General features: G+C 47.3%; 1 protein-coding gene across 15 annotated transcripts in view; it reads right to left on the bottom strand.

Annotated features, from left to right (window-relative positions):
* TRERF1 (transcriptional regulating factor 1) overlaps window positions 1-12,259 on the bottom strand; it is a 210,749-nt gene that overhangs the window by 41,035 nt on the left and 157,455 nt on the right. The gene's annotated exons all lie outside the window — the stretch shown is intronic.

Here is a 12,259-nt window from a genome sequence, read left to right on the forward strand (position 1 = left end):
TTCGTGAGTTTGAGCCCCGCGTCAGGGTCTGTGCTGACAGCTCGGAGCCTGGAGCCTGCTTCGGATTCTGTGTCTCTCTTTCTCTCTGCCCCGCGCCCCGCTCGCACTCTGTCTCTCTCTCAAAAATAAACATTTAAAAAAATTAAAAAAAAATAACAGATATGGGAACATAGACTAGAAAGCTTATGCTGGATACAAAACAGAACTGGATAAATTTCCAAGGAGGAGTACTGCACATGCTAGTCTGTCTGTTAGCTCAACACAGTTCCTCACTTTCTGAGGTTCCTGCTCAGGGAAATATGTATGCACAGTGATGACCTGGCACGAAAAAAAACCACAGTGAGACAAGTCTTAGGAACATGAACTAGGGAATTTGGAGAGACGGGTTTAGTCCGGTGTGAGTCTCACAGGTTCTATAGGGGACTTCTCTTTTTCTTTTTTTCAAAATAATTATTTTGGGGAGAGCACAAACGGGGGGTAAGGGCAGAGGATCCGTAGTGGGCTCTACGCTGACAGACTGACAGCAGAGCTCGATGCGGGGCTCGAACTCATGACCTGTGAAGTCATGACCTGAGCTGAAATCAGATGCTTAACTGACTGAGCCACTCAGGTGCCCCCCGCCCTTTTTAAAAAAATGTTTTAGGGGACTTCTAGCTGGAATATGTAAACCCCTGGCAATACATGAAGACCTTCAAGCACTACACAGCAATCAAAGTTTGTTTGTTTTTTAACTTTTATTTGAGAGAGAGAGTGTGTGCAAGTGGGGGAGGGGCGGGGGGGAGAGAGAGAGAGAGAGAGAGAGAAAGAGACAGAGCACAAGCAGGGGAGGAACAGAGAGAGAAGGAGACACAGAATCTGAAACAGGTTCCAGGCTCCGAGCTGTCAGCACAGAGCCTGATGAAGGGCTTGAACTCATGAACTGTGAGATCATGACCTGAGCCAAAGTCAGACCCTTAACTGACTGAGCCCCCCCAGGCACCCCGATAGAGAGAGTATCTTAAGCAGGCTCCATGGCATAGGTCTTGATCCCACGACCCTGGGATCATGACCTAAGCTGAAATCAAGAGTAGGACGCTCAACGGACTGAGCCAGTCAGGCACCCCTCAGAGTTTTAAGAGAAAACTCAATTCCTAGATCCTTGAACTTCCACAGAAGCTGTTTTCTAGAACTGATCGGTGACGAAGGTACAAGATGACCTTTATACCTGCACTCTCACAACAGCCCTCTTCCTCTACAAAAGAAAGACAAACTTCTTACCTCACCCCAAACCTTAACTGGGTTTATTATCACCCCAGTAACCAACCCCCCCCCCCCCCACCACGCAAAAGGACACCTAGAAAGCTAAGGAAAAAAAAATAACCACTCTAAAATGAGTAGTGAATCATTTATTGGAAGCTGGATGGTTTCCAATTCTTCTGTTGCTGTTGTTGTTAGGAAGGCCTAATAGAAGCAATTAAAATCTAATTGTTTGCGATAGATCACTAGGTGATTTCTGGCATATAATTCAGAAGCAGATCAAGAACTGGGTTATCCTGCTTTAGAACAAAACTTCCATTTCTGTCAGTTCATGTGAATGAGGGTTTTCAGGGCTTACGTCTATATGAATGAAAAACGGAGATGTAATCAGGCTGGCCCCTGTCTCCTACAATATATAATATTCTTCCATGGATATGGAAACAAACTGGAGAAATAACCCAGTGCCAGCCGTATTTCATTTCTGGACCGAGTGATAGCTGTTATGAGCGTGCACACACTGACAACTCAAGCTGTGTGCTCCGATCTGCTCACACACAGGTGTGTTTGCTGTAAGTCAATAAAAAAAAAAGTATTCTAAAAAGTCATCAGTGTTACCATTCTTAGTATCATTTTACTTATGTTTGTTCATTACTTATCTGAGTTAGCAATACATTGATGTCGTTTTGATCATTTGTGTCCTATTAATAGCTGTTAACAATAACTCAAACCAGAAGAAAACTTTAATACGTCGCGCTTGATGATTTCAGGAAATTAAAAAAAGTTTTAATTTCATATAAAATTGGTACAGAGAAATATGATAGGGAAACAAACAAAAGAGTTTTAAGCATAAAAATATATTAGATATATTCCATTAGGATAAAATGCCACGGGGAAGTAAAACAAATAAAATTTCAAGAAGAAATTTTCCTTCAAGAAGGAACACTGACTATTAGTGAAGAACATGCTCATGCATTTTTAAAATGGATGATGGTGGGTAGCAAATTCCTATGGTGTTTAGATTCCACTGGATAAATTTAAATTTTTTTTTTCTCAACGTTTTTATTTATTTTGGGGACAGAGAGAGACAGAGCATGAACAGGGGAGGGGCAGAGAGAGAGGGAGACACAGAATCGGAAACAGGCTCCAGGCTCTGAGCCATCAGCCCAGAGCCCGACGCGGGGCTCGAACTCACGGACTGCGAGATCGTGACCTGGCTGAAGTCGGACGCTTAACCGACTGCGCCACCCAGGCGCCCCACCACTGGATAAATTTAAAACAGTGACGTAGTAGTTTTACTTAAAAATAATCAATGTTTGCAACATACTGGAAATTGCATCTTCTGCAAATGTATGATGAAAAAAATGTAGATGTAAGCCTGAAATGTGTCAGGGGTTTATTTACATTTACCATATTCTTTAAAAATTTACTTATTTATTTTTTAGTTTACATCCAAGTTAGTTAGCAGATAGTGCAATAATGATTTCAGGAGTAGATTCCAGTGATTCATCCCCTATGTCTAATACCCAGTGCTCATCCCAACAAGTGCCCTCCTTAATACCCATTGCCCATGTTAGCCCATCCCCTCACCCACAACCCCTCCAGCAACCCTGTTTGTTCTCTGTGTTTAAGACTCTCTTATGTTTTGTCCCCCTCCTTGTTTTCATATTACTTTTGCTTCCCTTCCCTTATGTTCATCTGTTTTGTATCTTAAATTCTTCATATGAGTGAAGTCATATGATATTTGTCTTTCTCTGACTGGCTAATTTCGCTTAGCATAATACCCTCTGGTTCCATCCATGTTGTTGCAAATGGCTACCACATCCTTTTATGAAGGATTTTAAGCAGAAAAGTTGGAAGACCATGTCAGTTTCCCCCTCCGACCAGGTGCTAGACTGAGTTGGTCTCTGTCCCGTTCTGAACGATGAGAGATGGATAAATTCGGAGTGAGGGATTTGGTTTGGTAGAATGAAGGGTGGAAGAAGGGAAGCAGTGGGAGGAAACCATGGTTGGCCAAAGACAGCTGGAGTAGATCCTGATGTGGCCAGGAATGGCTGCCCAAGGCTTCCAAGGAGAGGCACAAGGATGTTGGGTGTGATGGCGCTGAACTTCTAAAGCAGGGAGACCAGCTCCCTTCATTCAAAATGTGGTCCGCATCACCTGGAAGCTTATGAGACATTCAGTCTCAGGCTTCAGCCTACATCTACTGAATCAGGATCTGCATTTTATGAAGACCCTCGAGTGATTCGTGTGCACATTAAAATTTGAGAAGTCATGGATTAGTAGGCTCTCGCTGCATCCAGGCGAGACATAATTAAGATGGTGAGCAGAACAGAGGGAGAAATGAGAGAAACATCCCCTGTGTTGCCAATAGGAAGTGACCCTCCTTCAGGGGTTTATGACCCAGTCTGAGGAGACACCCTCCCCTTTTCTCAAGCAAGCTCTCTCCCTTGACATCTTCACTCACCACTATACCTTGCTGACTCCCAATCACTACCCCCAGCCCCACTGCCTGCCCCAAATTCTACTTGCATGTTCAAATGCCAAGTCAACATCATGTTCCCCCAAATGGATGCTCCTCCAAACTCTTGCCCTTGACTCCTCCCTCTCCCTTAGCCAATCACCATCATGACCTATCAGTTTACCTAATATTCTCTTAACTGTATCCATTTTTCTCTGGTTCCCCTACCATCACCTTAATCCAAGACACCTCGTCTGTCTTCCAGACTATCCCAACAGCCTTCCTACTGGTCTCTCTGCCTTGAGTCTTGCCCATGCTCCAGACAGCAGCAGCAGAATGAGCGTTTCAAACATAACTCTGATCCCATCACTGTTCAAAATCCTTTGATGGCATCCTAGTGCTCTTAGGTTAAAAATCAAAATCATGAACAAGGCCGATCAGGCTCTGCAGTTTCTCCCAATCTGGTGGTGTATCTCTCTTCTCTTTGTTATTTACCCCCTTCCCATCCCACCACTCCAAGCCATTCTGGTCTTCTCTCAGTTTCTTTTTTTTTTTTTTTTCTAATTGTAAATTTCCTATTATTTATTTATTTTTTTAAATATAATTTATTGTCAAATTGGCTAACATACAGTGTGCTCTTGGTTTTGGGGGTAGATTCCCGTGGTTTATCGCTTACATACAACACCCAGTGTTCACCCCAACAAATGCCCTCCTCAATGCCCACCACCCATTTCTCCCTCTCCCCCACCCCTCTTCTCTCAGTTTCTTGAAGCTGCCATGCTGCCTTCCACCACAGGGTCTTTGCATATGCTGGTTTCCCCCCCATTCCCCTAATTTGGAGAGCTGTTCTTTTCCCCAACCTCTTCATCCAGTCATGTCCTGAGCATCCTTCAGATCACAGCTTAGACTACATTTCCTAAGGAAGTCTACCCTGACCCCAACCACAAGTCAATATCAGGGTCATTTCTCATACATTTTCATAAAACCACATTCCTTTCTTTCAAACCACTCTTCTCAGCCTGTAATTATACTTCCACCAGTGTCATTATTTGATTACTGGATCTTTCTTTATAAGGGCAGGAACCATGTCTCCCCAAACCGACCATAATGTCCAGCATACTGTAGGCTCTCCAATAAGGATTTGCTGAAGGAGAGGTAATATTTGTCGAATGAATGAATAAAAAAAAAACCCAACAATGATCAAGTGTCCCACTGAATTGGTGCTGGCAGAAAAAGACACTCAGTGTAGGCTGAGTGTGTGTTAAGTTCTTATGGAGGACAGTAAGAGTCACCTGGGTCTTGATGGACAAATAAGGTTTATGCAGAGACGAGAGGACCAGGAAGGTACTCCAGCCAAGGGAATGGTGTGCACAAAAGCACGAAGTCAGGTGCAGGTGCCCATGTCAGGAACTCACCAATGATCAGACTGAATTTGTAAGGTAGGGATAAACTGTGGGGGCTTTAAAATGACCTTTAGCAGTGTTATCCTGTGGGCATCAGGCCTGGTGATAACACAATGCCCTGCCTAGCTTAAACCTCACCACTAAACCCTCCTCAAAAGGCTTTCTTTGCACCACGTTACCTCCCACAGGAAGAATTACTTATCGAAACTCACCAGATTCTGACCATGACCTGATTTCATGTCCCTCCACCGTGCCCCCGTGGGTGGAAGCTAGATAATTTTACTTCTGTTGATGTGTCTGCTTTGTGTTCTGAGCTACAGGATTCTATTCCTTAATTCCCTCATATTTTCAAAACCGGAAAGGTAGTTTATTTACAAGTATAGAGCCCTGCAAAGTTAGAGGTGGGCTCCCAAATTGTGATTCCTGGGTCAGCTGTATAAGCATCACACGGGCACTTGTTATGAATGCTAATTCTTGGCCCCCACCCAGACCACTGAATCAGAAACTTGGTTGGCGGGGGGTGGGAGGGGGAGCAGTCTGTGTTTCAACGGGCCCTCCTGTTGAGTCTGATGCCCTCTCAAGTTGAAGACCACTGTAAAGGTCATCTAGTCTGCCCACATTACAGATGGAGAAGTTGAGGCCCACAGACGTAACTACTACCGGGCCCAGAATAGTGTCTGGTTCACAGCGGCAGGCATTTAAGAATCATACATGGAATGGAAGAGAGAAGAAAATGACTTCCCTAAGAAGATCTAAGGAGGTAATAGCAAAACTACATGCTATTTATTTTACATTGAATTTATATATATTTTATTTATTTTTTTAAATGTTTATTTTTGAGAGAGAGAGAGAGAGAGAGAGAGAGAGAGAAAGAACATGAGCAGGAGAGGGGCAGAGAGAAAGGGGGACAGAGGATCTGAAGTGGGCTCCGTGCTGACAGCAGACAGCCCAATGTGGGGCTTGAACTCATGAACCGTGAGATCATGACCCGAGTTGAGGTCAGATGCTTAACCGACTGAGTCACCCACGGCCCCCAAATTTATATATATATTTTAAATAGGAACTATATCTAAGGGGTTCAAAATTCAAGAAGTGTAACAGTATACAAAAGAGTGAAAACTACCCCAAGTAAATAAATGCTTGAAAATAAAGGGAAAAGTTAGAGCAAAATTTTTAAAAAGGGTATACATGAAAAGTTCTCCTCCTAGCCTTGTCCCCAGATACCGAGCAACCCAGTCCTCTTGGGACAATCAGATTCCTGTGTATTCTAGAAACATTTTATGCTCACACAAGAATGCTGGTACACACTCCCACCTCCATTCCATGCCTTCTGCAAAGACGGTAGCATGCCACAGTTCGGCATCTTGTCAAAGGGTATTTTTATTTTTTTTATTTTTTTTAACGTTTATTTTTGAGACAGAGAGAGACAGAGCATGAACAGGGGAGGGGCAGAGAAAGAGGGAGACACAGAATCCAAAGCAGGCTCTAGGCTCTGAGCTGTTAGCACAGAGCCCGACGCGGGGCTCGAACCCACGGACCGTGAGATCATGACCTGAGCCGAAGTCGGCTGCTTAACCGACCGAGCCACCCAGGCGCCCCATCAAAGGGTATTTTAAATATACCATTTACCACCTAGAAACTGTTCTTCTTGGTGGATTGGTCAATCTCCTAGAATTGTCATAATACCAACTCAGGAGTCAAGTCTTAATAATTTTTCTAATAATGTCTTGCTCAGTATGTAAAACACTTCCTATTGGATAACTGGCACCAGGAGCTTTTTCATGCACAAACCAATGAAACAGAACTACTACTTTCACATTTCTGTGATCAGTTCTTTCCTTAGAGCCAGGCTTGGGGATTCCAGAGTGGAATCAACAAAAAAATGCTCACTCGGAACTTGAGGTGCCCTCTCTGTTCCCCCGGAAGCATTACAGCCACATGACCTGCATCCATGCCCATCTGCCCACTGGCCGTCCAGTCATTTCCAAGGTAGGGACAGCATTCTACCCATCTTGTGTGTCCCAGTGACTGGGCCACAGCAAATGCTCCATCAACGCTCAGCGAACTGAAAAGCTGAGCCAAGCAAATGAGACGTAGCGCACTTCACCCCTGACATGGACCCAGGGACAGAACCTATTATTTTCTGTTTCAGGCCGAGTGCTCTGTAAAGCGCCCGATTCATGGAATACGGTAGATTATAAGGCTCTACGCAGACTTCTCAGCACAGGAGTTTTTCTGCACAGGGCCAGCTAGTCAATATTTTCAGGTCTGCAGCGTGAAAGCAGCCACAAAATCATATATTCATGAATGGGCGTGGCTGTATTCGAATACAACTTGATTTATGGACACGGAAATTGGAATCGGGGCAGAATTTTCACGTATCAGGAAATATTACTGTTTTTTTCTTCTGATTTTTCTTCAACGATGTAAAAAATGTAAAAACCCTTAGCTCACAGGTGGTACAAGGCTAGGTGTGGGCTGGTTTTGGCCCCAGCCAAAGTTTGCCGACCCTTATTCTGGTGCATCAAAGTCTCCCCCCCCACCCACCCCACTCCCTCTGCACCCCCAGGGCACCAGGAGACAGAACACAATCTTCGAGGAGGATATGTGTCCAAAAGGACTACCCTTTGAACCAGAAAGAGAGAGAGGGAGGAAGTTGACTTTGGCCGAGGACCCAGCGGGACTTGTTTGCTTATAATTCAGCAGGGGTAACACCCTGCTCCCGCCAGACCACCACCACTCGCTGGAGGAAGAAAAACCAAAAAGATTTTCCTTCTTCCGACACTGGGTCATCATTCAGAGACTGTATACACAATTCCCCAAATGACTTGGCTTGGGTTTTAGGCAAGCCCTTCCCCTCAGGTCCGTCAAAGGAGCTCCATTTGGATTCTCCTGGGATTCTCCTCAATCCAGCTCTCTCCCCAGCTCCCCAAGGAGGCAGAGGCCAAGGGCAGCTCTCCAAGACGTGGGCCCATGGTTCATGGTCTCCGTTACGGCAATGTTGTTGTTCTAAATACTTTCTAATTAGTCTTCTGAATAAAGCCAGTGGGTATTTTATAATCCTATAACCCAATTACCACGGACGAGTTCTGCCAACGACAGTGATTAGCACTGAAACGCCCCCCCTCTCAGAGTGACTGGCCTGCTCTTGTTCCTTGGTGGCCTGCTGCTCCTTGCCCTGGGTCTCTGCTGACTCTCCACTGTGGGAGGACTTCCAAGACTTCCTTTGGGCTCCAAGGGACACTTACTCCTCCTTCTTTCAGACTCATCTTGTGGCATCAACTGTCACTCTAATAGGCCCAGGAACCAGGAAGAAACCTGACTCACAGCCTGGGAACCTGCAAAATGGAGTCTGGATTTTGCTTCTTGCGGACAGCTCTCCATCAGGAAATGGTGACTGGAGATATTTCACTTTCTGGTGTGCGGGTTTCTGGTCCTCACTGTGACTGCTCTCTCCTCTGGGCTAGCAGTAGTTCTCGACCAGGGAATTAACACTGTCTTCCCCTGGTGGTGACTGCCACAGGCCCCTTCCGTCCAACCGCAGCTGGCATGGAGGATGTGGATGCTGAGGATGTGGGGAGATAAGGGACCAAAGTAATCTAGGATGGCTTCCTGGGGGAGGCGGCTATGGTTGGAGCATGCCTTGTTGATATATTCCTGTATATAGTTTTTCAAACCACCCTCCTCCACAAATGGCTAGGCCTGGGTAGAGATATTAGGGATATGGGCATTGACTCTATGATATGGTACAGTTAAAGATTTTATTTTTATTTTTTTAAGTAATCTGTACACCCAGTGTGGGGCTCGAACTCACAACCCCAAGATCAAGAGTCGCATGCTCTACTGCCTGAGCCAGCCAGGAGCCCCACATGATATGGTGCAGTTAGATAGAGGGGCAAAGGAGGAGCCAAAAGGAGACCTGGGCTTTGGTTCCACTGACTCTCTGTGTGAAAGTGGGCAAGTCATTTGCCCTTCCTGGACCTTGGCCGTGTTTTTATATATCCAGAACTACTACTAAGCCAAGTTTTTCTAGAGGAAGCCTAAACAAGATCCGTAAAATCCCTGCCTCACCTTTTATCAACTTGCAGAGGCTGCTAACTGTTCAGCATCTAATTAGCATTCAAGGTGTGAAACTGACAACGGTTCAGGGGCAAATGCACCCAGCTTGGATACCACTGGTGTCTACGTCCTCTGGGACAGAGAAGTGAAGAGAGGAGGAGGCAGCTGATGTGAACTCACGTGGCCCAGCCCTTCCTGACTCCCAGCACCACCGGACATAGCTGCTCTGGGAGACCAGAGTGAGGCTTGCTTATTCGCACCCAGTGAGATCCACATTCCTCACATGAGTACAGATAAAGTCAGTTACATCCCAGGGAGAAGCTGACACATGGAGGCAGCATAGGAAACTTAATGACCCCACACTTAGGGCACCTTAGGTCTTAAGGGAGAGATACAATAGGCTCTGGGTGGGGTATGCCAGGGACGAGGTCCACTCGGGTTGCCTGATCCTCCAGGAAGGCTCCTCCCAACTACAGCTGGTCCCTCCTGGTGATGGGGAGGTTGACAGATGACGCAGCCAAGAGGTCTGCAGAGAGAGGGTGGGGCAGGGGAATCACCTGAACAATCCCCACGTGAGTCGCTGAGTGACCCAAACACCGGCTACTCCATAATTACAAGGTTCTCCTAAGAAGGAATTGTTAGGAGAGTTTCAGAATCAACCAGCAACCATACTGAAGACCTACCTGTGCCAGGAGACTTGACCAGGTCATTGCCGTTGGCCTCAAGAGGCCTACAGCTGAGCGGACTGGGGACTCCATGGCCACTGCCCGCCCTTTATGTTCTTTCAGACAACCTCACACCAAGGACCTCCTGCACCAGGACTCTGCTAAGGGGAGATCAAAACCTGAAAACCTGCACTTTAAGCTCACAATCTGGGGCAGGGAGGGGGCAGGGGCGGGGCTTCCTAAAGACTCCAAGGAATTTCACAAGGAGGAGGCAAAGGAGGACCTCAAAGGGGGCAGGGGCGAGGTCATTCCCACCAGGGCCCATGAGGCACGGTGGGCAGACCCTTGCTGTTGGGGACAGGGGTGCGTATCTCTGGAGGGTGTCCATCTGGAGGGGTCCGGGCCTGGGGCCACAGGGAGGATCCACCACTCCTGCCCCCGAGGACCGAGGACACCGCTTTTGTGAATCAACACTTGGGACTACAGCCAAAGAAAGGATCCTCATCCCTGAAGCTGTCCAGGGCAGGGCAGGGTAGGGTAGGGCAGGGCAGGGCTGGGAGAATGGAAGATTCCCCTCCAGCTGCTCTGACGAAGCCGTAGGGAGGGTAGGGGATGAAGACGGGCTGGAAGGTCAGTGGATCTGGGGGGTAGATCTGACTCCTTTACCTTGCCTCCGACCTCAGGGTGAATTATTATTACCATTTTTAAGTTTTTTAATGTTTGTTTATTTTTGAGAGAGGGAGAGACAGAGCACGAGTGGGGGAGGAGCAGACAGAGAGGAAGACACAGAATCCGAGGGAGTCTCTGGGCTCTGAGCTGTCAGCACAGAGCCTGATGCAGGGCTCAATCCCATGAATCATGAGATTGTGACCTGAGCCGCAGGTGGACAGGGGTTCAGCTCCCAAATGGAGCAGCTGGCTTGGCTTTTTGGTCTGAGGTCTTCAAAGACATCAGAATATAAGAAACAAATATCCCTGGACACCCAAGGTCTTAAAGATGGGGTCGGGGTCTTGGGGAAAACACACTTCTTTGTGGAACACAGCTTACAGCTCACTGGGAAACAAAGTAAGTGATGCTCCCTTGTATGTAAAATAATTGCGCCTCAGTGTTCTTTGTGCGTGGGGTGTCTGTTGGTCTCCAGGAGGTTCCATGGGTTATGATGTCAGTGCCATGTTTGGGCATTCTGTAAACAGCAGCAGCAACACAGCCCCACCCTGGGGCAATGCCATGGCCCCTAGGCTCTTCATTTGGAAGATAAGGGGGCTAAGTCAAGCATCCGCATGGCCCTTTCTGGCTCGGAGTTCTAAGACTTTGGGGGGAATTGTGGGACAAGCTAGAGGGACCTCTGTGTCAGGGGCTGGAGGCCTTCCCAGAGGCACTTCCTGAGTGGCTCCCTCCGCCAGGCCCCCATGGATTGGATTCGGGCCCATCATCATGGCGCACGCCCCCACCTTTCCAGATCTGAGGGCAGCTGGAATCCCATCTTGCTCAGCCCTGGGACCCAGCCTGTGCCTCATGCCTGGCACCATGTAGGTGTCTGCTCAGTGAAGCCAGACACAGGGCCTCAGAGCCCACCTCAAACGTCCTGTCACCCTGTAGCCCCCTGACCAAGATGTGACTCGGTGGCCTTGCTGCCCCAAGACATCTCCTTTGTTCTTTGTTGTGCTGAGGGAGGTTGCCCTTCTCAATCAGATGACAGGGGCTCCTTGTCCCAGGGCCCTCAGGAAGCTGCTGAGCGCAGGGAAGCAAATAGTAAACAGACCACGGGGGTGAACATCCTGCAAGGGACAAGCTGATAGAGCTGTGGAGACCAGTTTTGTCAGGAGGGCCTTCGTTCCAAATCACAGCAAGCCACGATGAAGAAAAACTATGATTTAGGGGCGCCTGGGTGGCTCAGCCGGTTAAGCGCCTGACTCTTGGTTTCGGCTCAGGTCACCATCTTCATGGTTCACGAGTTCGGGCCCCGAGTCTGGTTCTACGATGGCAGCACGGAGCCTGCTTGGGATTCTCTCTCTCTGCCCCTCCCCCACACGTACTGTCTCTGTCTCTCTCAAAACAAATAAATACACAAAACAAAATTAAAAAAAAAAAAGAAAAGAAAACCTGTGCTTTAATTTACAGATGCTTCTAAGGATTCAAATATTATAAAGCTGGAAGTGAACATGCCCGACAACCCCCTCACCCGAGATTCCCACTGTCAACAGTGGGAATGTGGATGATGTGGAAAGCCACAAGGGTTGGTTTCCATCTACCCAAACGGCTACTGAGAGGCCTCAGGGAATCAGGAGGGTATCTTACCTTTTCTGAATTTGCTCTCTCCTCTGGTAATCCTTTATATCCCCGAGAAGCCCCCAAACCTGTCTGGACTTGCCCAAGTCCCATATCCAGTTGGTCATTGGCCACCATTATCTCTCTGTCTCAAATTCTTGCCCAGACAA

The sequence above is a fragment of the Felis catus genome, chromosome B2, assembly GCF_018350175.1.
Source record: "Felis catus isolate Fca126 chromosome B2, F.catus_Fca126_mat1.0, whole genome shotgun sequence".
Classification (NCBI taxonomy): domain Eukaryota; kingdom Metazoa; phylum Chordata; class Mammalia; order Carnivora; family Felidae; genus Felis; species Felis catus.